Source organism: Cherax quadricarinatus, chromosome 34 (assembly GCF_038502225.1).
Source record: "Cherax quadricarinatus isolate ZL_2023a chromosome 34, ASM3850222v1, whole genome shotgun sequence".
NCBI classification, from domain to species: Eukaryota; Metazoa; Arthropoda; class Malacostraca; order Decapoda; family Parastacidae; genus Cherax; species Cherax quadricarinatus.
Genome location: NC_091325.1, coordinates 4,617,186 through 4,644,432, shown reverse-complemented (window position 1 = coordinate 4,644,432; position 27,247 = coordinate 4,617,186). Strand labels below are relative to the sequence as shown.

At 38.7% G+C, this 27,247-nt stretch overlaps 1 long non-coding RNA gene across 1 annotated transcript; it reads right to left on the bottom strand.

Moving 5' to 3' along the window:
* Window positions 1-1,270: 1,270 nt before the first annotated feature.
* Window positions 1,271-23,902, bottom strand: LOC128693639 (uncharacterized). Its single transcript, XR_011392769.1, has 4 exons — window positions 23,662-23,902; window positions 22,809-23,099; window positions 20,562-20,807; window positions 1,271-2,264 (listed from the first exon to the last, which is right to left on the bottom strand). It is a non-coding gene; the product is annotated as an uncharacterized lncRNA (long non-coding RNA).
* Window positions 23,903-27,247: the final 3,345 nt, after the last annotated feature.

Below are 27,247 nucleotides of genomic sequence, written 5' to 3'. Positions count from 1 at the left end.
CGGATACAATAATTTAGGAATTACCATTAAGTTACAAGATGTACGAATTTTGAACAGGAAGCTAAACGTACTAAAAATAAGAGATCAGCGAGTCAATTGCTCCATCATTGCATATAAAAAAAATGCCTAGTTTCGGTAGCCTCATGCACCATGTACATTGAAATTACTTCTAAAATTCTGTATTTGAATTAAAAAAAACTTACCTGGAGTTACCTCTGTCAAGTTGTCGTTGAAATGTGTGGACACAAGTTACCTGTCAAGTTGATTACCTGAGAAACACATCTGTATAAAACAATCTCAGCGGGGAGGGGGAAAAAAAAAAAAACCACGGTGATTGTTGTTGTATCGAAGTGTTACAGATTGTTGGTGATTGTGGTAGTGGTGGTTACTGCAGTGTTGACTGGTGGTTTTTAAGTGCCAGGTTAATTGCAGAGCAACGTAAATTTTTGAAAAAGAATATACAACAACAAACATTAAACTGCATTAATACACCAATTCAAGTCAATAAAAAAAATTTAAAAGCACATATAAAACATTAGGTAAACATAAGGTAAATAACATTAGATATAAAACATTAGGTATAAAACAAGATATAAAACAGAAATATAATAGGATATAAAACATGAGAAAATAAATATGTAAAACATTAGAATCTATAAAACATTAAAATATAAAACAGGTATAAAACATTGTAATATAAATATGAAACATTAGGAAATATAAATATGAAACAGGAGATATAAAAATTAGAAAATATAAAACATTATAAATATAAAACAAAATACATGAAACATTAGAACATATATAAAACAGAAAATATAAACATTAGAATAAAACATTGGGTATAAAACATTAGAATGTATAAAACATTGGGTATAAAACATTAGAATGTATAAAACATTGGGTATAAAACATTAGAAATAAAACATTAAAATATAAAACAGTATAAAACAAAACAAAAAACATTAGATATAAAACATTATTAGATATAAAATATTAGAAGATTAAAACATTAGATATAATACATTAGAAGATATAAAACATTAGAAGATATAAAACATCAGAAGGCATAAAACAGATAAAACATTAGAAGGCATAAAACATTAGATATAAAACATTAGAAGGCATAAAACATTAGATATAAAACATTAGAAGGTATAAAACATTAGAAGATTAAACCATTATATAAAACATTAGAAGATTAAACCATTAGATATATAATACAATAGAAGATTAAAACATTAGATATAATACAATAGAAGATTAAAACATTAGAAGGTATAAAACATTAGAAGGTATAAAACATTAGAAGGTATAAAACATTAGAAGGTATAAAACATTAGAAGGTATAAAACATTAAAAGGTATAAAACACTTGGCAGTATAAAATGGTTTAAAACAATATGGCTGGCAGTTTAAATAATTGCAAGAGGCAGTTTCATACATTAAGCAGGACAGTACTACCTAGGGTGACAGTAGCCTCAGGCTGATAGTGCCCCAGTGCTACCCAGGCTGATAGCCCAAGTGCTACCCAGGCTGATAATAGCCCAAGCACTACCCAGGCTGATAATAGCCCAAGCACTACCCAGGCTGATAGTGCCCCAGTGCTACCCAGGCTGATAGCCCAAGTGCTACCCAGGTGTGAGCAGCACCCAGGTATAAACAGCCTAAGTATGAGCAGCACCCAGGTGTAGCACCTGGATATGAGCAGCACCCAGGTATAAACAGCCCAGGTATGAGCAGCACCCGGGTATAAACAGCCCAGGTATGAGCAGCACCCGGGTATAAACAGCCCAGGTATGAGCAGCACCCAGGTGTAGCACCCAGGTATAGCACCCGGGTATGTGCAGCACCCAGGTGTAGCATCCGGGTACGTGCAGCACCCAGGGGTAGCATCCTGGTATGAGCAGCATGCAGGTATGAGCAACACACACAAACATGTTCCCAAAATATAAAGCTTATAAACACCAGTTTTATATAAAATAAATATAACAGAAGGTAAAGTACACAGCAAGGAATACATGAAGAAATATCTTACTTCATGTTAGTTGTCTTGGTTTAACTACTTGCCCAATATAAGCGTTATGAGGTTACTGCTGAAATCATCCAGGGGTTGAGAAGTTCAAATATCTTGCTGAGGTTGAGAAGTTAAAATATCTTACTGGGGTTGTGAAGTTCAAATATCTTGCTGGGGTTGAGAAGTTAAAATATCTTACTGGGGTTGTGAAGTTCAAATATCTTGCTGAGGTTGAGAAGTTCAGATTTCTGGAATGATAAAATGCCAATTTCACTTGACTAATATGAAGCCTATCAAAAGGTAAATACTGGAAATACATAAGTAGCACAGGATTGTAGATGAATGGTTCAGAGAACCGACACAGTTGATAAATTACACACATGTGCAACTCTTGGGTTTACCTGGAGAGAGTTCTGGGGGTCAACGCCCCTGTGGCCCGGTCTGTGACCAGGCCTCCTGGTGGATCAGAGCCTGATCAACCAGGCTGCTACTGCTGGCTGCACGCAATCCAACGTACAAGCCACAGCCCAGCTGGTCAGGTACAGACTTTAGGGGGTATCTTTATTGAGGAAACGTTTCGCCACACAGTGGCTTCATCAGTCCATACAAAGGAGAAATGTGAAGAACAGGAGGAGAATGAGGTAATCAGTCCCTCAACCTCAAGTCGATATGGTCAGTCCATCAATCTTGAATAGAATGCGGCATATATGCGGAAAAGTAGCTTATAAACCGTAGGCAGGAGAGGTGCAGCAGTCGTAGGTGGTGTCACATTTGTACAATGTGGAAGTAGGTCGTGCCCAAAGGTTAGGTTGGGAAAAGGGGGGCAAAAGGTTAAGTTCCTAAACCTGTACTCCCTGGAACGCAGGCAAGAGAGATGATTATATACACCTGGAAAATCCTAGAGGGACTAGTACTGAACTTGCACACGAAAATCACTCACAACGAAAGCTAAAGACTCGGCAGACGATGCAACATCCCCCCAATGAAAAGCAGGGGTGTCACTAGCCCAATTTTATTCTAAATCCCTATTATTGCCCAATTTTACTTTAAACTATATTGATCAAACTTATTGTAAACTTTTTATTGACCATTTTTATTCCATACTTTTTTAAACTAGTATTTTCAACTACAACTTTTATATTATCCTGTCTACCATCTTACTAGCATATTATAACCAAGTCATTGCCATTTTTTTTATTCTTTTGCTACCTTAATTTGTGTATTTTATCCTGTCAATTTAAATCTAATTATACTCTAATTCTTGTAAACAACTTATGTAAGACCTTAGTGCAATTACAATTGAGTCTTGTTCCTTTATTATATTAATCACAGTTTTACTCTAGCTCATTCTAGCTCAATACATAGTCAATACCAAATTCACTATACTAGACCATAGTGCAATTACTAGTGAGAGACTGGTGCTATTTTTAATTTGTATTTTTATATTATTAGATTAAACCTATTGTACTATAGCTCATTCTAGCTCAAAACAAACTCCACAAAGGTCATTATTAGACCTTAGTGCAATTACAAGTGAGAGTCTTGTTCTATTTTTAATTTGTATTTTTATATTACTAGATTATACCTAGTTGTACTTTAGTTCATTCCAGCACAACACAGACATCAACTTCATTATGTGTAGTAGTGACTATACCCTACATGACCAAAATACTCTAGCTATATACTTGTCCAAACTTCCTACCACTACAGATATCAGTACTAGAACTCAACACACAACTCAGGATATAAATAACCATAATTTAAACCTAGAAGATGATTGATCACGTTGACCCTGATCTAAACTTCCATAATCTGACACCCAATCAAAACCTATTGGAAAGTAACTGCCTTTATTACACAGCATCACAAGCCACCACTATCCTAAACAATGCTAAAAGTCTATCAGTACAACATAAGGTCCTTAAGCAAACACTGATGACCTCCTAGCACTCCTTGAATCACTAAAGACACCCTTCTCCTGCATTCTTACTGAGACCTGGCTTAAGCAGGACACAATAGATATCTACCCTCTACCAGGATACACAGCAATTCACAACTGCAGACCAAACCAAGTTGGGGGTGGTATTGCAATCTATTACTCTAACCAATTATCTTGTCTTAGCACCACTTGCTTTAGTGATGAATATGGGAAATACATTTTTGCTAATTTTACTGTAAAAAACCTTAAGACGCCTATAACAATCGGTGCCATTTACCGGATACCTCACACAAACATCCCAAATTTCAGTGAGAAATTAAAGTCACTAATAACAAACAGACAAATGAATAAGCACCACCTTCTCTTAGCTGGAGACTTCAACATCAACCTTGGCTTACTAGATGATCAGCCTGTAACTGATTTCATCAACAATATGAACAACACACTTCTCATACCAACAATAACTAAACCAACCAGGCTCACTGAGACAAGTGCAACCATAATAGACCACATATGGACCAATATACTAGCCCCCCTTAAATCAGGGATAATCACAGATAGCACTACAGACCACTACCCTACCTTCCTCCTGACAAACATTAGTAAACCACTTGAATACAACAGTCTCATTTAGACTCCATGACGAGGCCTCAGTAAGGAAGTTCACAGCTGACCTAGAGACTGTTGATTGGCCTACAGAATTCTCCAAGGCCAATGGTATTGATGACTGGACAGACATTTTTCTTAACAAATTACTTAGACTATACAACAAACATTGTCCTATAAAAACAAAACAGATCACAAACAAACGGCTTGGTTGCCCATGGCTAACCAGCACCATTCTGAAATCCATTGACAAGAAACACCAATATGAAAAGCAATATAGACAGGGCTTAATACACAAAGATATTCTTAAACACTATTCATCAGCTCTCACCAAAGTAATAAAGCCAAACAACTATACTACTACAGTAGATTCACAGACACTAGAGGAGATATAAAAAAAGACCTGGAAAACACTCTCAGATTCTAGGGACCCACAAACTGAGAAAAACCAAGAATATTGTCCTAACTAAACCTAATGAAACACCACTACATCCCACTGACACAGCTAACAAGATAAACGACTTCCTCTCAACCATAGGATCTAATCACGCCAGTAAAATCCCACATACCAATGCCCATGCCGGGGACTACCTAGATGGGAATTTCCCTAATTCCTTCTATCTTGCACCAACTGAGCCCACGGAAGTCACTGAGATTATAAAGTCACTTAAAAGTAACTCGGGGAATCTGTCTCATGTCCCACCATTACTGTACAAGCGAGCGGCCCATGTCCTTTCACATGCTATTTCATTACTTTTTAACAAGTCACTAGAGACTAGCACCTTCCCGAAACTACTCAAGATGGCAAGGGTTACACCAATACATAAAGGTGGTGACCCTACAGACTTAAACAATTATAAGCCAATATCTAACTTACCATTGCTATCCAAAATCTTTGAGAAACTTGTGCACAGGAGACTGTATTCATTTATAACGGCTCAAAACATACTCAACCCCTGCCAATTTGGATTCAGGAAAAATAAAAGCACTAATGATGCAATCATAAAAATGCTAGATCTGCTTTACACAGCATTGGAAAATAAGGAATATCCACTAGGAATTTTTATTGACCCAAGAAAAGCTTTTGACACAGTAGACCACGACATCCTACTCCACAAACTTGATCATTACGGTATAAGAGGCCATGCGCTTGCTTATTTCAAATCTTACATTACTAATAGGTATCAGTATGTCACCATTAAAGACACAGCATCAGCAACACGGCCTATTGATACTGGAGTTCCGCAGGGAAGTGTCCTTGGTCCCCTGCTCTTCCTCATATACATCAATGACCTTCCAAACGTATCCCAACACCTGAAACCCATTCTCTTTGCTAATGACACGACTTATGTCATCTCTCACCCTAATCTTGCCACCCTCAACACCATTGTGAATGAGGAGCTGATTAAAATATCGACTTGGATGACAGCCAATAAACTTACGCTTAACACTGACAAAACCTACTATATTATGTTTGGTAGCAGAGCAGGAGATGCACAAATTAACATTAAGATTGACAACACTCTAATTACCAGAAATAATGGGGGCAAATTCCTAGGCTTGTACCTTGACAACCTGAATTTCAGCACCCATATCCAGCATATAACCAAAAAAGTATCCAAAACGGTTGGGATCTTCTCCAAGATACGATACTACGTGCCGCAAAATGCCCTTCTCACACTATACCACTCATTTATCCATACCTCACCTATGCTATTTGTGCTTGGGGATTAACTGCAGCAACACACCTAAAGCCAATAATAACCCAACAAAAAGCTGCAGTAAGAATAATCACTAAATCCCATCCCTGGCAACACACCCCCCCACTCTTCATAGACCTAAACTTACTCCCAGTTCAGTACATCCACACTTACTACTGTGCAATCTACATCTACAGGGCCTTAAACTCTAATATCAACCTTGACCTAAAACGCTTTCTTGATAGTTGTGACAGAACCCACAGGCATAACACCAGACACAAACATCTCTACGACATCCCCCGTGTCCGACTAAACCTTTACAAAAATTCAATGTATGTCAAAGGCCCTAAAATCTGGAATACCCTACCTGAGAACTCTAGAACTGCAGACACATTCATCACCTTCAAAACTACCATTAGAAAACATCTTATCTCCCTGATACACCCCGTCAACTAACTACACGAATACCACCTGGTGGTTCACACTTACACTCACTCACTCATTTGACCATAAACAGAAATATTAATCTCAATCTTAAAATAATGAATCCTGTGATACTCCAATACTGAAACTATGTACTGTGCCAAAACAAAAGCATTCACATTGCTAAACTCACAAACTAGTATTTAGTCACTTAGCCATAATACCAACTTACCTCATAATTTGTAATATTTTACAATTAAGAATAAAACTAAGTCTGCCCGAAATGCCTAGCCATGCTAAGCATTCTAGTGATACACTCTGTAATCACAATTTTACATGTAAACCACACAATAACCAAATTTCTGTAAACTCAGCATTGTAATCCTTATAGAGAATAAACTTTGAATTGAATTGAATTGAAGAGACAATACAATAAGTGTCAGGGGCCCCGAGACTGTTCAACTGCCTCCCAGCATACATAAGGGGGATTACCAATAGACCCCTAGCTGTCTTCAAGCAGGCACTGGACAATCACCTAAACTCGGTACCCGACCAGCTGGGCTGTGGCTCGTACGTTGGATTGTGTGCAGCCAGCAGTAACAGCCTGGTTGATCAGGCTCTGATCCACCATGAGGCCTGGTCACAGACCGGGCTGCATGGGTGTTGATCCCCAGAACTCTCCAAGTAAGATTATACAGCATGTGTGTGTGTGGGGGGGGGGGGGGGGGAATGGAAGGTATTCAGTCAATTCACAGGGAACTGGAGCACAGATACAATTCCCTAGATCAAGAGCCCCTTACCAGCATCAAGGGGTGACACTAGAGAAGGTGTGCTGCTGCTCCACAAACTAACATGCTCAATAGCCCATCAATATTCCTAACACCCTCACCATCATGATTCCTAACACCCTCATGATTCCTAACACCTTTACCATCATGACTTAATTCACCATCACTACTATCGAGTGAATGATGATTCATGCTTTTCTTCTTTTCTGGGCCACTGCCTCAGTGGGAAACGGCCGATGTGTTAAAAAAAAAAAAAAAAAAAAAAAAAAAAAAAAAAAAAAAAAAAAAAAAAAAAAAAAAAAAAAAAATACAAATACTGTATGAATTTTGAGGAAGGAGCAGCATATTTTTTAATGAATTTTTAATAGCCTAATTAAAACCAAATAAGGGGAAAAAAAAGTTGCTTCAGAAAACATTTTGGATTTTAAAATGCACTGGAAATAAGCTAATTACTCTAGTTACTTTATCAAGTTTAAAGTCTATCTACTACATGAAGGTTTAATTAAGTTTGCATGTAACCTGTTGACTGTCAAGAATACTTGACAACTATCAGGGAGATTAAAATTTAACATTTATATACAACCCTCTTATATATAAAGTCCTTTCTAAAGTTTCTCTTATATGCTTAAAGGAATATTTTTTTAATTTAATGTAAAAATTATGTACCAAAAGAACCTTAGAAAACTTACCTAACCTTATTATAACAAGCACAATTTAATTTAGCAAGTTTACAATAATTTAATAAACAATGAAACTTTTTTTTGTTAGGTTCAAAATTGTGAAATTATTGAATATACAAATTTTTGCTTGCCTTATTCGGCAAGAAGAGCATTGTTATTTAAGCCAAACTCTCAAGTTTTACCTATTTGGCACGACATACTTGTATACACACACACACACACACGCATCTTCATAGGGAAGTGTGTAAGCCGTGCGTGCCTTAAGAGGAGAGTAAAATGCGGGAAGCAAGGGGTTAGTAACCCCTTCTGTATACATTACTGAATTTAAAAAGAGAACTTTCGTTTTTCTTTTTGGGGCACCACCCCGCCTTGGTGGGATACGACTGATTTGTTGAAAGAATACACACGCACACCGGCTGTCTCCCACCGAGGCAAGATGACCCAAAAAAGAAACACTTTCACCGTCATTCACAGTATCACCGTCTTCGCAGAGGTGCACAGATAAGACAGTTCAGATGTCACTCCAAACGGCAAATATCCCAAACCTCTTAAACTGTAGGCATTGTATTTCCACCTCCAGGACTCAAGTCCAGCTAACCTTTTTTCCTGAATACCTTCACAAAATATTACCTTGCAACTCAGTGTACACATGAAATATAGCATCTGTTTCCACTACTCCACTATAAGGAAGATGACAAATTTTGTGCAATGATGTGAATATATAACCAGGTAGTCTGAGCTGTCTGACCCTTGTAGGTTTAGCATTTCTTTTTTTATTATAACTGATTATAATAAGCAGGTATTAAACCTCAGCAAACACTTCATAAACAAGTACCATATCTGGACTACAAACACTTTATATTTGAGATACAGTGGACCCCCAGATTACAACATCGGATTACGTAAAATTCAGATTAAGTAAAGTTTTTGCGTCAAAATATTGGCTCGGTTAATGACAAAACTCGGTTAAAGTCATTCGTCCCAAATGTGTCTGTGGGGATTGAGCGGCTCGTCACTCCATGTACAGCGTGTGCCGTTGTTTACAAGCCAGTGAAGACGATTCCACGCATACATGCGATAAATTTTGTATTATTCCATTGCTTTTAGTGCTTGCAACTGCTAAATAAGTCACCATGAGCCTAAAGAAAGAGGGTGAGAAATACTATTGAATTCAAGAAAGAGATCATTGCAAAATATGAAAGTGGAGTGCATGTCTCCAAGCTGGCCAGGTTGTATAACAAACCCCATACAACCATCGCTACTATCTTGGCCAAGAAAAAGGCAATCAAGGAAGCTGTTGTTGTGAAAGGTGGAAATATGCTCACAAAACAGAGATCACAAATACTCGAAGATGTGGAGAGATTGTTGTTGGTGTGGATCAACGAGAAACAATTATCAGGAGATAGTGTTTCGCAGTCAGTTATATGTGAAAAGGCAAGGCAGTTGCATAATGATCTCACTAAGAAAATGCCTGAAACTAGTGCTGATATTGATGAATTTAAGGCCAGCAAAGGCTGGTTTGAGAGATTTAAGAATCATAGTGGCACACAGTGTGACATGGCATGGTGAGGCTGCCAGTTCTGACAAAAAAAAAGCGGCTGAAAAATATGTGCAGGAATTTAAGGGGTACATAGAGGCTGAACAATTAAAACCTCAACAAGTGTTCAGTTATGAAACAGGCCTGTTTTGGAAGAAAATGCCAAACAGGACCTACATTACTCAGGAGGAAAAGGCACTCCCAGGACACAGGCCTATAACAGACAGGCTTAATCTCATGTTTCATAGTAATGCTAGTTGGGATTGCAAAGTGAAGCCTTTACTCGTGTATCACTCGGAAACTCCCAGTGTGTTTAAGAAAAACTGGTATAAACCTTGGTAATAAATACCGACAAGTTGGTTTAGAAAGACATGTAAGCAAACACTAACATATTTATTAGAAGCAGGCTTCTACACTATCCCTTGTGGGTTCTGTCCCAAGAAATATGTAGGCGAGACAGGCAGAAATCTTGCAGTCCGCCTGAATGAGCATCGAAATGCTTCTAACAGAGACGATGTAAGGTACGCCTGTGTCCTCCACAGACTCCACGGGGCATTTGATGAACTGGAATGAGGCACAACTCGTTCTCGCCGAACCAGACCTCAGACGCCGATGGTGCCTAGAAGCCTCACTAATCGCAGTCACTGACACTATAGAACGCAACACTGGAAACTACAAAATTTCAAAAACATTGGCATACATGATACTAAAGCAGCACCAACCCAACAACACAGGAGTCACATGATTTCATCGTCTACCCGTCCTCATCATAGGTAGAGGTTGTTTTGATAAGGACCTGCCTCGCATGGGCCAGTAGGCCTTCTACTGTTCCTCCATTCTTATGTTCTTATGACATTCCTCAGGTCACATGCGTCACATCTCACTCTCCGCCTATATATATAATGTCCTTCTACCTCTGTATGTTAGAAGTGATCAAGGTCCCAGGACCGAAACGTTTTCTAATAAATGTTATAGTGTTTGCTTACGTGTCTTTCTAAACCAAGAAAAACAGTGTCGTCAAGACTAAATTGTGTGTGATGTGGAGAGCAAACAGTAAGGCATGGGTCATGAGGGACATATTCCATGATTGGTTTCATGATGTGTTTGGCCCCACTGAAAAATGCCTCATGGAAAATAAATTGGAACTGAAGTGTCTCCTGGTATTAGACAATGCTCCTGCTCATCCTCCAGACTTGGAAGAGAAAATGGTACCAGAGTTTAATTTCATCAGTCAAGTTTCTGCCTCCTAACACCATTCCTCTCCTCCAGCCCATGGACCAGCAGGTCATTTCAAATTTCAAAAAACTGTACACCAAAGCAGTGCTTCAAAAGTGCTTTGAAGTGACCTCAGATACTGAACTGACCCTAAGAGAGCTCTGGATAGATCATTTCAGTATCCTCAGTTGCACAAACCTTATAGGTAAGGCTTGGGAGGGAATGACTTGCAGGACTTTGAACTCTGCTTGGAGAAAATTGTGGCCAGAATGTGTACAAGAAGGGGATTTTGAAGGTTTGGGGCTGACCCTGAGAAGCCTATGCCAGTTGCGGGATCTATTATGGCATTGGGGAAGTCCATGGGGTTGGAGGTTAGTGCCGAGAATATGGAAGAGTTGGTGGAAGACGACGAAGAGCTAACCACTACAGAGATGCAAGAGCTTGAGGTGCAACACCAACAGACCACAGCTCAGGAATTTCCTTCAGAGGAGGAGGAAGTTGCCTTATTCAAAGATTAAGGACATTTGTGCAAAGTGGATTGAAGTGCAAACCTTCATGGATGAACATCCTGACAGATGTTGCAGGCCATGCTGGCAACATCGACAATGACAATGTTGTCTCTCATTTTAGGGAAATCTTAGACGCCAGAAACGGAGTTCTCTGGACAAATTCTGTGTAGGAAAATGTATATTTTAACATCATTGCTTTGGTCTTTTTGTTCTATAATAATTGTAACAGCTATTTCTCTACGTACCCGTTATGAATGTAAGTATCGATCCTGATATTAACCTCTTATTGGACAGCACACATAGTCCAAACAGTAATTGCCATTACTACACTGCTAGTCAGGCTAATACCCTTCTCAGTGTCAGCAAGAACATTACAGTCTTCAACTGCAATGTTAGATCATTGAGTAAGCACTGATGACCTCATTGCACTACTTAAGTCTCTAAATGCTATTATAACTTTCATTATACTTACTGAAACCTGGCTCAGACAAGATCTGACAGACATATTTACCATACCTGGTTACACAGCCATACATATCTGTAGGCCCGGCCAATCAGGAGGAGGCAATGCCATCTATTACCCTGATGAACCAGAATATGTGAAATCAACTAATGTAGGGAATGAAAACAGTGAATATATAATAGCTAAATTCACATCAAGAACACTTAAGAAACCTATAGCAGTTGGTGCAGTCTACAGACTACCATACTCAAACACTTACACTTTTAGCAATAACCTTAGAAACATGATAATTGAGTCAGAGTTGAATAAACACCATCTGATGCTAGCAGATTTCAACATCAACCTTATCCAAGCAACCGACCCTCCAGTAGTTGATTTCACAAATGCTATGAACAACAGCTTATTGCTACCCCCTATAACAAAGTCAACAAGAATCTCTGACACTAGTGCCTCGTTACTCGACCATATCTGGACCAACATAATATCCCCACTACAAGCAGGTATAATCACAGATAACACCACAGACCACTATACTACCTTTCTCATAACCAACTTATCTAAACTGCCTCAAGAAAACAAGAAAGGTCTCATTTCACCTGCATGACGAGACATCGATAAACAACCTAAAACTAGCACTAGGTGCCATTGATTGGCAGAGAGCGCTAAATGACAGTAATAATATCGATAAAGATACCAATTTTTTTTTTACATAAAACCCTAAATCTCTACAACAAACATTGCCCAGTCAAAATGAAACAAGTCACAGAAAAGAGGCTAAATGGCCCATGGCTAACTAGAAGTATCCTAAAATCTCTTAATAAAAAACACCAAACTAAAAAGCAGTTCAGGTTAGGCTTAATTACTAAAGAATTTACTAAAAGATACACATCAATACTCGCAAAACTAATACGTAAATCAAAGCAAATGTACATATGAAAATGGATTTAGTGAAATGAAAGGTGACATGAAAAGTACCTGGTAAACCCTCTCCAAAATTTTGGGCTCAAGAAAATCGACTGGAATTAGAGATAGACTTAACTAAACCAGATGAACCTCACATGCAACCTATAGACACGGCCGACAAATTTAATGTCTTCTTCTCTACCATAGGATCAAAGCTAGCGAGCCAAATTCCTAGCTCAAATACCCTTCCGAGTGAGTACCTCACTGGCAACTATCCAAATAGTACTCTATTCCTAGCTCAAACTAATCCCACTGAAGTCTCACTCATCATTAAATCATTAAAAAACAAATCAGGTGATCTAGATAACTTGCCACCGTTCATATATAAAAAAGCTGCACCAGAACTGTTGCCCATTATTGCAACAATGTTTAACAAATTTATAGCTTCCTCAACCTTCCCATCCATACTCAAGACAGCAAGGGTCACCCCAATCCACAAAGGTGGAGATTCAACTGATCTGAACAATTACAGACCCATAGCAAACTTGCCTATACTATCCAAGATATTTGAAAAAATAATACACAAGCGACTTTACTCCTACCTTACATCCAACAACATACTTAACCCGTCCCAGTTTGGATTTAGAAAAAAAAAAAAAAAAAAAAAAAAGCATGAATGATGCTTGACCTAATATATACAGCTCTCGATAAGAATGAATATCCCCTGGAGCTCTTTATCGACCTAAGAAAAGCGTTTGACACAGCTGGCCACAATCTCTTGCACCTCAAACTATCATTATGGCATAAGAGGACATTCTCTAGACTACCTATAATTCTCTTAACAGACACCAGTATGTGCATGCAAATGGAGTCAACTCCGCTATCCAACCTGTAGCTGTAGGAGTACCCCAAGGTAGTGTCCTAGGCCCACTCCTCTTTCTCATCTACATCAATGATCTCCCCAATGCATCCCAACTCCTTACACCAGTTCTATTTGCAGATGACACTACACATGTCTACTCCCATTCAGACCAAGCTGTGCTTGAAAACACTAAACAATGAACTGCTAAAGATATATGCTTGGATGATGACCAACAAACTCACACTTAACATAGAAAAAGTTACTTCATGCTGTTTGGCAACAGAGCCTCAAATATTCAACTCTACATACTGTTAAATGGTTCCCCTATATCAAGACACACAGGGCAAATTTCTAGGTCTTCTCCTTGACTGTAATCTTAAATTTCAGTCCCACACCCATCACATAGCCAAGAAAATTTCCAAATCAGTAGGAATCCTTTCCAAGATACGCTACTATGTATCACAAACGACTCTCCTTACCTTGTACCACTCTAATATATCCTTACCTCACTTATGGTATATGTGCCTGGGGCTCAACCACAGCCAACCACCTTAGACCCTTAATAATCCAACAAAAAGCTGCTGTGCGGGTGATAATCAGCTCCTGTGCTAGACAGCACACCCCACCACTTTTCAAGACAACTTGCTTAATATACAAAGCATACACTCTTATTATTGTGCCTACTACATATACAGAACTTTAAACTCCACTCTAAACCCTCCCCTAAAACTACTCCTCGACAGTTACAACAGAATGCAGTCACAATACAAGGCATAAGGCCCTTTTCAACATCCCTCGAGTAAAACTCGAGCTATGCAAGAATGCTGTGCACATAAAAGGCCCAAAGATCTGGAAATTGCTACCTGAACAAGCCAAGGATCCCCAGACAACTTATAAATTTAGGACTGCTAAAAAATCATCTTGTCTCAATATTAACTAAATCAACCAAACATCTACTGGCTAGATTTATCATTGACCTCATGGCTTTTAATTCTGCCATTCCATAAAATATTACCACCTGCACCATTTCTTGTAAATTAGATTTTGTGCTAAGTATACATAAGATTTATGAAGTCCAAATAAGATTGTAAAACAGCTAACCACTATTGTGTGTTTAGTTTTAAATAATAATTACTATGTACTATTATCTTATCTAGTTTTAATTAGTTACTATGTATTAGGATTAGTTTGCCAAAATGCCTCGGCATGATAGTGGCTATCTTTGTACTTAGAAAATCAAAATTGTAATTACACATTGTAACCTTTACAAAGAAATAAAATTATTATTATTTCATGTGAAAAAAATTATTTTGTTTAATACTTTTGGGTGTCGAACAGATTAACTGGATTTCCATTAATTCTCATGGGGAAAATTAATTCAGATTATGACAGATTCGGTTAAAGACACACACTCTGGAATAGATTAATGTCATAATCCGAGAGTCCACTGTAAATTTAAATTTAGTAACAAAAAAATCTTGCAAGTCAAATCTGATTTACTCCTTTTAAAGGGAGAGTTCCTTAATGCTAGTGAAGGGCTCTTGATTCAAGGAACTGAATCAAGAGTCCATTCCAATAGATCATTACCTCCCATTGTATGCCACCTACTGGTTTATTATAAAAAAAAATAGTAACCCCAATGGCAAAGCTCTTGCTTTACACATGGAGGGCCCAGGTTCGATTCCCGGCGGGGTAGAAACACTGACATTTTTTTTACACCTGTTGTCCTGTTCACCTACCAGCAAGTAGGTACCTGGGTGTTAGTCGACTGGTGTGGGTCGCATCCTGAGGAGACAAAATTGAGGACCACAATGGAAATAAGACAGTCCTCGAAGACGCACTGCCTTTCTTGTGTTATCCTGGGTGGCTAACCATCCAGGGTTAAAAATCCGAACGAAATCTTATCTTAATTGTAAATTACCTCACGAGGCAGTAACTGGTAGGCTTAATATATTAGGTTATAGCCTACTGGCAACAAAATTTTTTAATACTAATAATGTCAATAATACTAATAGAAAGACTAGTACAGTGGACCCCCGCCTTTCGGTAGCCACAACTTTCGTGAAATCCGACTTTCAGCAATTTTTTTCAGCAAAATATAGCCTCACGGTTCATGACGGACCTCATGATTCGGCAAACATCTGGTATGCGTCTGAACGGCATCCCAGCGTCAACGCGTACACAAAGCCAGACTTCCGCACCATTCACACACTGTGGCAATGTTTATCAGAGTGACCACCCCAAGGGTTCATGTGATACATTTCATAATAATCCACTGTTTTTTTTGTGCTTGCAACTGCTAAAGAAGTCACCATGGGCCCAAAGAAAGCTAATGCCAGCCCTTTGGTAAAGAAATTGAGGAACAATTGAATTAAAGAAAGAAATTGAAAAATATGAAAGCGGAGTTTTCAGAGCTTGTCTGGATGTATGGCAAACACCATTCAGCCATCACTTCGATCACGGCGAAGGGAAAGGAAATCAAGGAAGCTGTTGTTGCAAAAGGGGTAGACATGCTGACAAAAAAGAGATTTCAAATCCTCGAAGAAGTGGAGAGGATATTGTTGGTGTGGATTACCCAAAAACAGTTAGTAGGAGATAGTGTTATGCAGTCAATGTGTGAAAAGGTAAGGCAGTTGCATGATCTCGTAAAAAAGAATGCCTGCAACAAGTGCTGTTTGTGATTTTAAGGCCAGCAAAGGCTGGTTTGAGAGATTTAAGAAGCATAGTGGCATACACGGTGTGGTAAGGCATGGCGAGGCTGCCAGTTCTGACAAAAAAGCGGCTGAAAAATATTTTCAGGAATTAAAGGGGTACAGAGACTGAACAATTCAAACCCCAACAGGTATTCAATTGTGACGAAACAGGCCCGTTTCGGAAGGAAATGCCAAAGAGGACCTACATCACGAAGGAGGAAACAGCATTGCCAGGACACAAGCCTATGAAAGACAGGCTAGCTCTCATGTTTTCTAGTAGTGCTAGCAGGGATTGCAAAGTAAAGCCTTAACTGGTGTATCACTGAAAATCCCAGTGTTTTCAAAAAAACCAGGTCACCAAGTCTAATTTGAGGGATGTGGAAGGCTAACAGTAAGGTATGGGTCACGAGGGACATTTTCCTCGATTGGTTCAATGAAGTGTTTGACCCCAGTGTGAAGAAATACCTCCTGGAAAATAAATTGGAACTCGAGTGCCTCTTGGTAATGGACAATGCTCCATTTCATCCTCCAGACTTTGAAGAGCAAATGGTGCAGGAGTTTCATTTCATCACAGTGAAGTTTTTGCTCCCTAATACCACTCTTCTCTCCTCCAGCCCATGGACCAGGAGGTCATTTCAAACTTCGAAAAAATGTACACCAAAGCACTGTTTGAAAAGTGCTGTGAAGCGACCTCAGACACTGAATTGACCCTAAGAGTTTTCCGGAAAGATCACTTCAATATCCTCCACTGCATAAACCTTTCGGGTAAGGCTTGGGAGGGAGTGACTTGCAGGACTTTGAACTCTGCTTGGAGAAAATTGTGACCTGAATGTGTACAAGAAGGATTTTGAAAGGTTTGAGGCTAACCCTGAGGAGCCTATGCCAGTTGTGGAAGGTATTGTGGCATTGGGGAATTCCATAGGGTTGGATGTGAGTTTCGAGGATGTGGAAGAGTTGGAGGACCACGATGAAGAGCTAACCACTACAGAACTGCAAGAGCTTCATCTGCAACACCAACAGACCACAGCTCAGGAATTTTCTTCAGAGGAGGAATAGATGGAGGAAGCTGCCTTCTTCAAAGATTAAGGACATTTGTGCAAAGTGGATTGAAGTGCAAACCCTTATGGATGAACTTCACCCTGACAAAGCTGTTGCAGGCTGTGTTGGGCAACATGTACAATGACAATGTTGTGTCCCATTTTAGGGATGTTTCAATGACATGCCAGAAACAGAGCTCTCTGGACAGATATTTTGTGCAACAGGGGTCCAGTGACAAGCTGGTCACAGTGCCATTAAAAAAAAAACAAAGTGAAGTAACCCTGGAAAAGGACTTGGTACCTGAAGTCTTTATGGAAGGGGATTCCCCTTCCAAACAATAGTGTACCTTCTTCCTCTCCCTTCCTCCCATCTTCCATCCACCCAGAAGTGGTAAGTGTAATATTTTATATATGTGTATTTATTTCTCATTGTTTTCTGTATGTAAATCTATTTAATTTGAAATTTTTTTTTTTTTAATATTTTTGGGTGTCTGGAACGGATTAATTGGATTTTCATTCTTTCTTATGGGGAAAATGGTTTCACCGTTCATGAATTTCAACTTTCAGCAGACTCTCTGGAACGGATTAATCATGAAATTCGAGGGTCCAATGTACTAATTACAATATTATTAATCAGAAAAGTAATATTCTTACTATTACTATTACATATTATACCTATTATATAAAGAAGTGTCAAACCTAAGAAATATATATAAAATTTTAAAGATTAGCAATGAGAATATTATTTCATATACAGTGGACCCCAAACTTTTGATGTCCTAAATGTAATGTATGTTAAAACCGACTTATGATGCGTGTCAGCATAAAAATTTGACCCCAACATGCGTTGAAAAACTTGCATCATTCATCCCGTAGCGTTCACACGTCTCTTGTCTAAAAGCCTCAGCTGAGCTTGTGTGACTTTACAAGCCAGGGCAGACACGGTTGCATGGTTAGTGCTTGTAACTGCTAAAAAGGCCACCATGGGCCCAAAGAAAGCTTCTAGTGCCAACCCTGTGGTAAAAAGGGTGAGAAATACTATCGTACCACGGTCAGCTGTACTACTCGAAGATGGGGAGAGAGTGTTATTGGTGTGGCTTATCGAGAATACCGAGAAACAATTAATCCCAGAGGGTTAGCCACCCAGGATAATGCAAGAAAGTCAGATTGTCATCGAGGACTAACTGATTTCCATTGGAGTCCTTAATCTTGTCCCCCAGGATGCGACCCACACCAGTCGACTAACACCCAGGTGAACAGGAAAAAATGCCTGGAACTAGTGCTCATATTGGCAAATTTAAGGCCATCAAAGATTGGTTTGAGAGATTTAAGAATCGTAGTGGCATACACAGTGTGATAAGGCCTGTTCTGGAAGAAAATGCCAAACAGGACCTACATTACTCAGGAGGAAAAGGCACTCCCAGGACAGTCATCACTACATTATCGATGAAGGTGTCATTTAATCTTCATTTAGTACACTAGTACAAGCACAATATATATTGTGCATGTATCCTCCTTTGTGTGTTTAGGAAAATGTATATTTCATGTGGTAAAACTTTTTTTTTTTCATACTTTTGGGCGTCTTGAATGGATTAATTTGATTTCCTTTATTTCTTATGGGGAGAATTAATTCGACTTACAATAATTTCGTCTTACAATGTGCTCTCAGGAACTGATTAATACTGCAAGTCGGGGTCAACTGTATAACAATTTTATATTTTAATGGAATGTACTGCAAACACCATTGATGGATTGGGTTTAAAGCCTATCTACTACATGGTCATGACTTATTGGGTTTAAAGCCTATCTACTATACAAAGGTTATAATTTATTTACTGGGTTTAAAGCCTATCTACTACACAAAGGGCATGATTTATTGGGTTTAAAGCCCATCTACTACACAAAGGTCATGATTTATTTATTGGGTTTAAAGCCTATCTACTACACAAAGGTCATGATTTATTGGGTTTAAAGCCTACTACACAAAGGTCACTAATAATTTATTGGGTTTAAAGCCTATCTACTAATCAAGTCATGATTTATTGGGTTTAAAGCCTACTACTACACAGAGGTTATTTGTGATTTACCGAGTTAAAAGCTTATTACACGGTTATGATGGATTTATTGGGCTTAAAGCCTATCTACTACACGAAGGTCATGATTTATTGGGTTTAATGCCTATCTACTACACAAGTCATAATTGCTTCATTGAGTTTAAAACCTATCTACTTCATGAAGGTCATGGTTTACTGGGTTTAAAGCCTATCTACTACACAAAGGTCATAATTTATTGGGCCTAAAGTCTATATACTTCACGAACGTCATGATTTGCTGGGTTTAATAATCAAAAAGCACTAAACCCACTAGGGTATTGGGTTTAAAGCCTTTTTACTACACGGTCATTAAGGCTGCATGTAACCTATGCACCACCTGTCAAGAATACTTTTAATACCTAAAATATTAACCAAAGTCCAGTAATATTGAACAGGTGTTCAGCTTTAAATCATCTCAAAATTAAGAAGTTCCTAAATCAATTTTTAAAAATTATAATCATAACTAATAACTAAACCCAACGGGTCATATATAACCATAAAGCGCTAAACCTACAAGGGTCATACATTATAACCATAAAGAACTAAACCTACAAGGGTAATATAACCATAAAGAAGCGCTAAACCTACAAGGGTAATATAACCATAAAGAACCGCTAAACCTACAAGGGTCATACACAGTTAGGATCTCAAAGGGTCAACACCCCCCCCCCAAAAAAAAAAAAAGATTTTGGAAAATATGAATAAATTTAACTTGCATCAACTTAAAACATGGCAACTGCAAAAAAATATAATATCAACTTTAAATCAGTTTAAAATAATAAACATTAAAATCAGTAATTACAAAAAAAAAAAAAAACCATACTATGACATTTAAATCTTAGTTTACTAGAATAATTCAACAAGACATCCACCATATTCACGTATCCATGGCAACAAAATCCATATATAAAACGCTGGATAATAAATTAATGCTTCAGCTAATAATAATTTCAATTAAAATTTATAGTAGTGATATAAAAATAATTTCACAGAATTACTACTACAGATTATATATACATACTGTTTGTATTACCATGTAAATCCACTAATAACAAATAGCCAGTAATTTAGGAGAAATAAAGGAAAATATGTCTTACCAGAGGAGCGCGCGCCCTCACTCCTCCCACGCATGGTACGGCACCACTACCAGACTGACGTAGTAATCTGAGCGCTCTCATTGGCTGATCAACAGTGACGTCACGACTGCTGGGTTTTGGCGCTCAAGCCCGTGACGTCAGGCTAAATCTACGCTGTAATTGGCTGTTGCTTCCCGCCAACTTAGCAATTTGTTTTTTGAGTGCTGGTGATGGACTCTCGATCCAAGGATTTGGAGCAACCTTACCCTAATAAAAACCAAATAAAACATTTATAATGTAGAAATATCCCAGAATAAGTGAGAAAATATTTTGTATACTGAATCTCTCAATGCACACATACAGGGAACAAGTATATACATACACATTGATATGCTATATACGCACACATTTCAAGTTTACATCAATCCCCACAACCCCTGGGGAATGGAATATATCCCCCGCAGAGCCCGTGGAATGGAATATATCCCCCGTAGAGCGTGGGAAAGAATATATCCCCCATAGCCCCTGGGGAATGGAATATATCCCGAGGAATGGAATATCCCCCATAGCCCCTGGGGAGTGGAATTATCCCCCATAGCCTGGGGAATGGAATATATTCATTACTGGGAATGGTGACTCGGATTCATTGGATCAAGATCCTCCCACCGTGGCCATGGTCCAGAAAATTTAAAATAAACGATCACTTAAGTGGCAGTGAATGGTAAAGTGGCAAGTTACAATCGATCATAAACGATCACTTGTAAGGGGTAAAATGACAAATTACAACTTAACACTTACAACTTAACATTAGTGGTAATGACAAAGTTACAACCAATTACTTATAATTGGTATGACATACCAATTATTAGAGGTAAAGTGGCAAGTTACAACCACTTATGTAAGTGGTACGTGACAATTGACAACCACTTATGTAGACATAAGTTACCATATTTTACAAAATTATTACTTCAGATATATTTACTTTATATAACCATGTAAAAGCATTAGTTAATGTAAACGACCAGTAATTTTGAAGAAATGAGGATAAAATTACCAGAGTGCGCACCCCCCGCCCCCGCCATTTTCTCCCGTGCATGACTGAGGCGCCAGTTTTCGCGGGCTCCCGCACCACCACCAGTCATGTAGGAGCCGCTGAAGTGATTGGCTGATCGACAGTGACGTGTTTGGCCAAGTGACGTCACGATTACTGACTGGCTGCTGGGTCTTGGCGCTCGAACCTGTGACGTCATAGGTTAACTCGAGACTAATTGGCTGCTGCTTCCCGCCAACTTTGTATTTGGCTGCTGCTTCCCGCCAACTTTGTATTTGGCTGCTGCTTCCCGCCAACTTTGTATTTGGCTGCTGCTTCCCGCCAACTTTGTATTTGGCTGTGGCCAGGACATTTTGATGAGCTCTTGATCCAAGGATTTGGAGCACCCCCCGCCAATAAAAGCAATTATATATAGAAATAGTCCAGAAATGAGAAAATATTTTTATATTCTGAATCTCAATGTATATACACCGAGTATATATACATATATATAAACATTTCAAGTGTATATATACACTTGACCCACGCGTGGTTAAGTTTTGAAACTCATTAATCATTTGGGGGGCTGAGTGACCTGGCTTTGCGCTTCCTAGAGCGGATTTCACACACTGGCGCCAAGAACGCGAGTTAATGGCGTCAACTGAGCGCACATGCTGTGCCGTGGCATTTACTGTAAAGCGCTAAACCCGTATGGGGGTCATACAGTGCCTGGGGAATGGAAGTCACTACAGGAAATAGTGGTTCAGATTCCTTGGATCAAGACCCTGCCCGTCAAGGTGATATTAAAGGCCACTTCCAGAATATATAAACTAACGACCACTTACGTAAGTGATAAAGTGTAAAAGGTACAATTATAATTGACAACATTCAAGTGGTATTGTGATGCCGTACTAAATTACCACTTAATTGGTGGTGACAAATTACAAGACCATAAACGACCACTTATAAGTGACAAGTTACAACCATAAACGACAAAGTGGTAAAACGACATACGTTACTACCAACCACTTACAATTTGTAGACAATTTACCGTTTAGTGCTAGTGATAACTTACATAAGTGGTACATGACAATTCACTGCCACTTAAGTAGTGACATTAAAAGTTACTTACCATATTTTGCAGTATTACTATTTCAGATATACACACACTTTATATTACCATGTAAAAACAATGTAAATGCCAAGTAATTTAGGAGAAATATGGGAAAAATTCTTACCAGAAGAGCGCGCGCCCTCGCGTCATCTCCCGCGCTTGACTTGATAAAGTTCAGGCTCCCGCACCACCACCACTGTGCGCTGATTGGCTCAAGTGACGTCACGAATGCTGATTGGCTGCTGGGTTTTGGCGCTCGAACCCGTGACGTCATAGGTTAAATCTAGGCTGTAATTGGCTTCTGTTTTCCGCCAACTTATTAACTCTCGTTTTCATTGGCTGTGGCCAGAGCCGTGACATGCATACACCTGGCAGGTGATGGGCTCTTGATCCAAGGATTTGGAGCAATCTCCCCCTAATAAAAATAAATATATTAAAGTAGAAGTAGCCTAGAATAAGGAAATATTTTATATGATTAATATCTTAATGGTCCTAACATGTATTATAAACATTGGCGCTAATTTATCGGCGCACATTACTGCGCCACTATAAGAAGTGTTACAGGGGCGTTACTCTAAACCACTCAAGTGATAGTGACAACTTACCACTTACTAGTGACATAAGTTAAACTTTCCTCTTGTATGTGGTAAAGTGACAAGTTACAACTCACAAGTGGTGGTGACAATTTACACTAAACGACCTCTTGTTAATGTTTCAACCCATCATAAACCAGCACTTATAAGTGGTAGTGACGTAATAAATGGTGACAAGTGCAAGTTACATAAGTGACCATATAATATAGTTAGCACTTACCATATAAAGTTAGCTGCTGAACTTAGTTTCAACAAATTTATTGGAACAAAAATCAATAATTGCACAATTACTTTAAAAGATATATATACTGTTTATGACCATGTAAAAGCATTAGTTAATGAAAACAACCAGTAATTTAGGCGATATGAAGGAAAAATGCTTACCAGAGGAGAGGAGCGGACACCCCTACGTCATCTTCCGCGCATGACTGAGGCGCAAGTTTACGGGGACATGCACCACCACCAGACTGTGACGTAGGAGCCTCTGAGCACTTTCATTGGCTGATCAACCATGATGTATACATCCTCAACAGTGACGTCACAACTCTTGATTGGCTACTGGGTCTTGGCCGTCGAGTCTGTGACGTCATAGGTTAAATCGTGGCTTTAATTGGCTGCTGCTTCCCGCCAACCTAGCAATTTTCGTTGTTTAGCAGTGGCTCTTGATCCAAGGATTCAGAGGAACATTTACCTAATTAAAAATGAATGTATACATTAGTAGTGTACTTTAATCCCTTATTTGAGTTATAAGGAATTCTCCCCCTAGAGCGGGCTCAGCGCGAACGAAAAAATTTTGTCGAAAAATTCACATTATTATTATTATTATAATCAAGGGGGAAGCGCTAAACCCGGAGAATTATACAGCGCCTGGGGGGGGATGTGGAAGGCATTCAGGCTTAATTCGGGGAACTGGAGCACAGATCCAATTCCCTAAATCAAGAGCCCCTCACCAACATCAAGGAACCTTCCTTGAGGGGCGAAAAATTCATAAATTGAGTTAATCTTACAGAAAAATAGCTTAACTCTTTGGCAACACAATGGTACAAGAATCATTGTTCTACGACATTCCTAAACTCACAAGGGTTATACAGCGCTGTGAGGATATCAATCTTAGCAGCAAGAGTTCATCAGCTACAGTACCGCAAAGGTTGTTCCAGCATAGTTAGATCTGATATCATTTGGGAATTGCCATATCTCAGGATAGCCTATCCCATATTTACAAGAAATGGATTTTTTTTAATAAATCTCCATCATCGAGTGAGGATAAGAGAAATTATACATAGGAGGCAGGGAGAGGGGTGGGGTGTGATAGAAAGAGGAATATGGATATAATATATATAGCGTTTATACAGTACATATGCACTGCATGAATCTTTGTAATACAAGTTAACTCTTGGTGAAACTTGCCCTCCAGCATTGTCTATATAAACACACAGACATACGTATAATATACATGTGTGACTCGACCCCTGAAACCACATATAGGTCCCAAATCTGCACACAGAAATCACTCCCTACGAAAGTAAAAGACTGGGCAGGCGATGCAAAATGCCCCCAATAAAAAGTAGGGGCGCCATTGGTACACTAAGAGAAAACACCATAAGTGTCCGGGGCCCAAAACTGTTCAACAGCCTCCCATCAAGCATTAGGGGAATTGCCAATAAACCCCTGGCTGCCTTCAAGAGAGAACTGGACAGATACCTAAAGTCAGTGCCGGATCAGCCGGGCTGTGGCTCGTACGTTGGACTGCGTGCGGCCAGCAGTAACAGCCTAGTTGATCAGGCCCTGATCCATCGGGAGGCCTGGTCATGGACCGGGCTGCGGGGGCGTTGATCCCTGGAATAACCTCCAGGTAACCTCCAGGTAACTATCATGGGTCATATATGCAGTGCTATATAATGCCGGTGGTTTAGCATTTAGTTTTGATAATGATAATATGGGTCGTACAGCACTGCTAGACTATGTAAAACATTTAATATTCAAAAGAATTGAGGAAATAAAAAACAACAATTAGTTTCGCTATGATTTTTATCCCCAGATAAAATACAAAAACAGCATTTGCAGTACTTAATGTATAATGAGACTAGTTTAATGACATAGGAAACTACTCAGTTTCATTAGATATAGAAAATAGTTGTTTCTGCATAACCACAGCTTGTTTGCTATTTTGTATAGGACTAAAATATTTAGATATGTATTTCTGCTAAACTATTGGCTTAATGTTTGTAAAAATTTGTCACTTGTTTACAAGTGGTGAATAAGCTTATACAGTAAAATAAAAAAATCAGTTATGCCAAGAATGTAATTATTGTACATAGTACATGCTCATACTCTTATAATTGTACATTTGTTTCATTAAGTACACAATACATCAAGTACAGTAATATTTACAGTTTACTAACACTGTTGCATTACTTATCTGGAAAGTTAGTAAAATTGACAAAATACTCCTAACTTAACACAAGTAGAACAAATATATACAGGGGTGAGCTAACATCACATTCTCAAAGTTGTAATTTTATTTAGTCAGAGTAAACTTGAACATTCAAGTATAAATGTGAAACACCACTTGGAAAGAAAAAATGATATGCAGGTAGAGAGAGATCTGTGAAGTTTCTTGAGCTTTTTCTGACACTGATCCAAGTATTTCACTAATTAATACCGACGTGCATGAGCGTGTTCGATAGGAGTGAATGGAGACAAATGGTATTTGGGACCTGACGATCTGTTGGAGTGTGAGCAGGGTAATATTTAGTGAAGGGATTCAGGGAAATTGGTTATTTTTATATAGCCGGACTTGAGTCCCGGAAATGGGAAGTACAATGCCTACACTCTAAAGGAGGGGTTTTGTGATATTAGCAGTTTGGAGGGATATGTTGTGTATCTTTATACGTATATGCTTCTAAACTGTTGTGTCCTGAGCACCTCTGCAAAAACAGTGATTATGTGTGAGTGAGGCGAAAGTGTTGAATGACGATGAAAGTATTTTCTTTTTGGGGATTTTCTTTCTTTCTGGGTCACCCTGCCTCGGTGGGAGACGGCCGACTTGTTGAAAAATGTAAAATCGAAGTGTATTCTTACAGAATTAAAGAGCATATTTTTGTGAAGGTAATAAGACAAAAAAAAAAAATTCTGATCAGTACTTACCGAGATACAGTGCCAAGAAGTTTGTCCAAAATGATGTGGTGGCGGCAACATCGACGAATTCCACATACGCGCATTACATTATTTAGCGGTTTTTATAGTTTTTTCTTTTCTTTTCCAATTTTTTTCTTTTCCTACTAACATTTGGGGCCTGAGAGACCAATACTGTATATAATGTATATATATAAACTCACTGTATTGAACACAATAACCGCACTAAAGTTATTATCATATTATTGTTTACCACTGTTGTTTATTACAATAAACATGCACAAATCTTGTATAATACTAATGTTCTATCATATATTTACATATTTACAATCACTGGACATGGTTTTAGAACTGCTGGAGCTTGTGGAACTCCTTGAAACAAGGCACCATGCACAGAGGCACCTTACATTCCTCACACATAAACCGAGTGTCTTTGCGTCTTTGTTGCCGTCGTTTTGTTTGTGCACAGACGATGCATCTCTTCTGAGCAAATTTCTTCTGAGTTGAAGGAAGCTGTATTATGAAATGATCACCTTCCCTCCTCAAACGCTTGGGTATATCCTGAGTAATTCGAGGACCTTGTTGTATAGCAGGTGTTCTTACCTGGTACTTCATTATGAGTTGTCTGACAACAGACAAACAAAATTCACCATACGGTGGTCTGTTGCCAGTCTTTATTTGGTACATATTATATGCATTGAGCATTGAAATGTCCATGAGATGGAAGAAAAGTTTCATGTACCACTTGTAACTCTTACGAACACAGTCAACAAAACCAATCTGCATGTCACATTTGTCAACCAAGCGCATGTTTTGTGTATAATCAATCACTGTC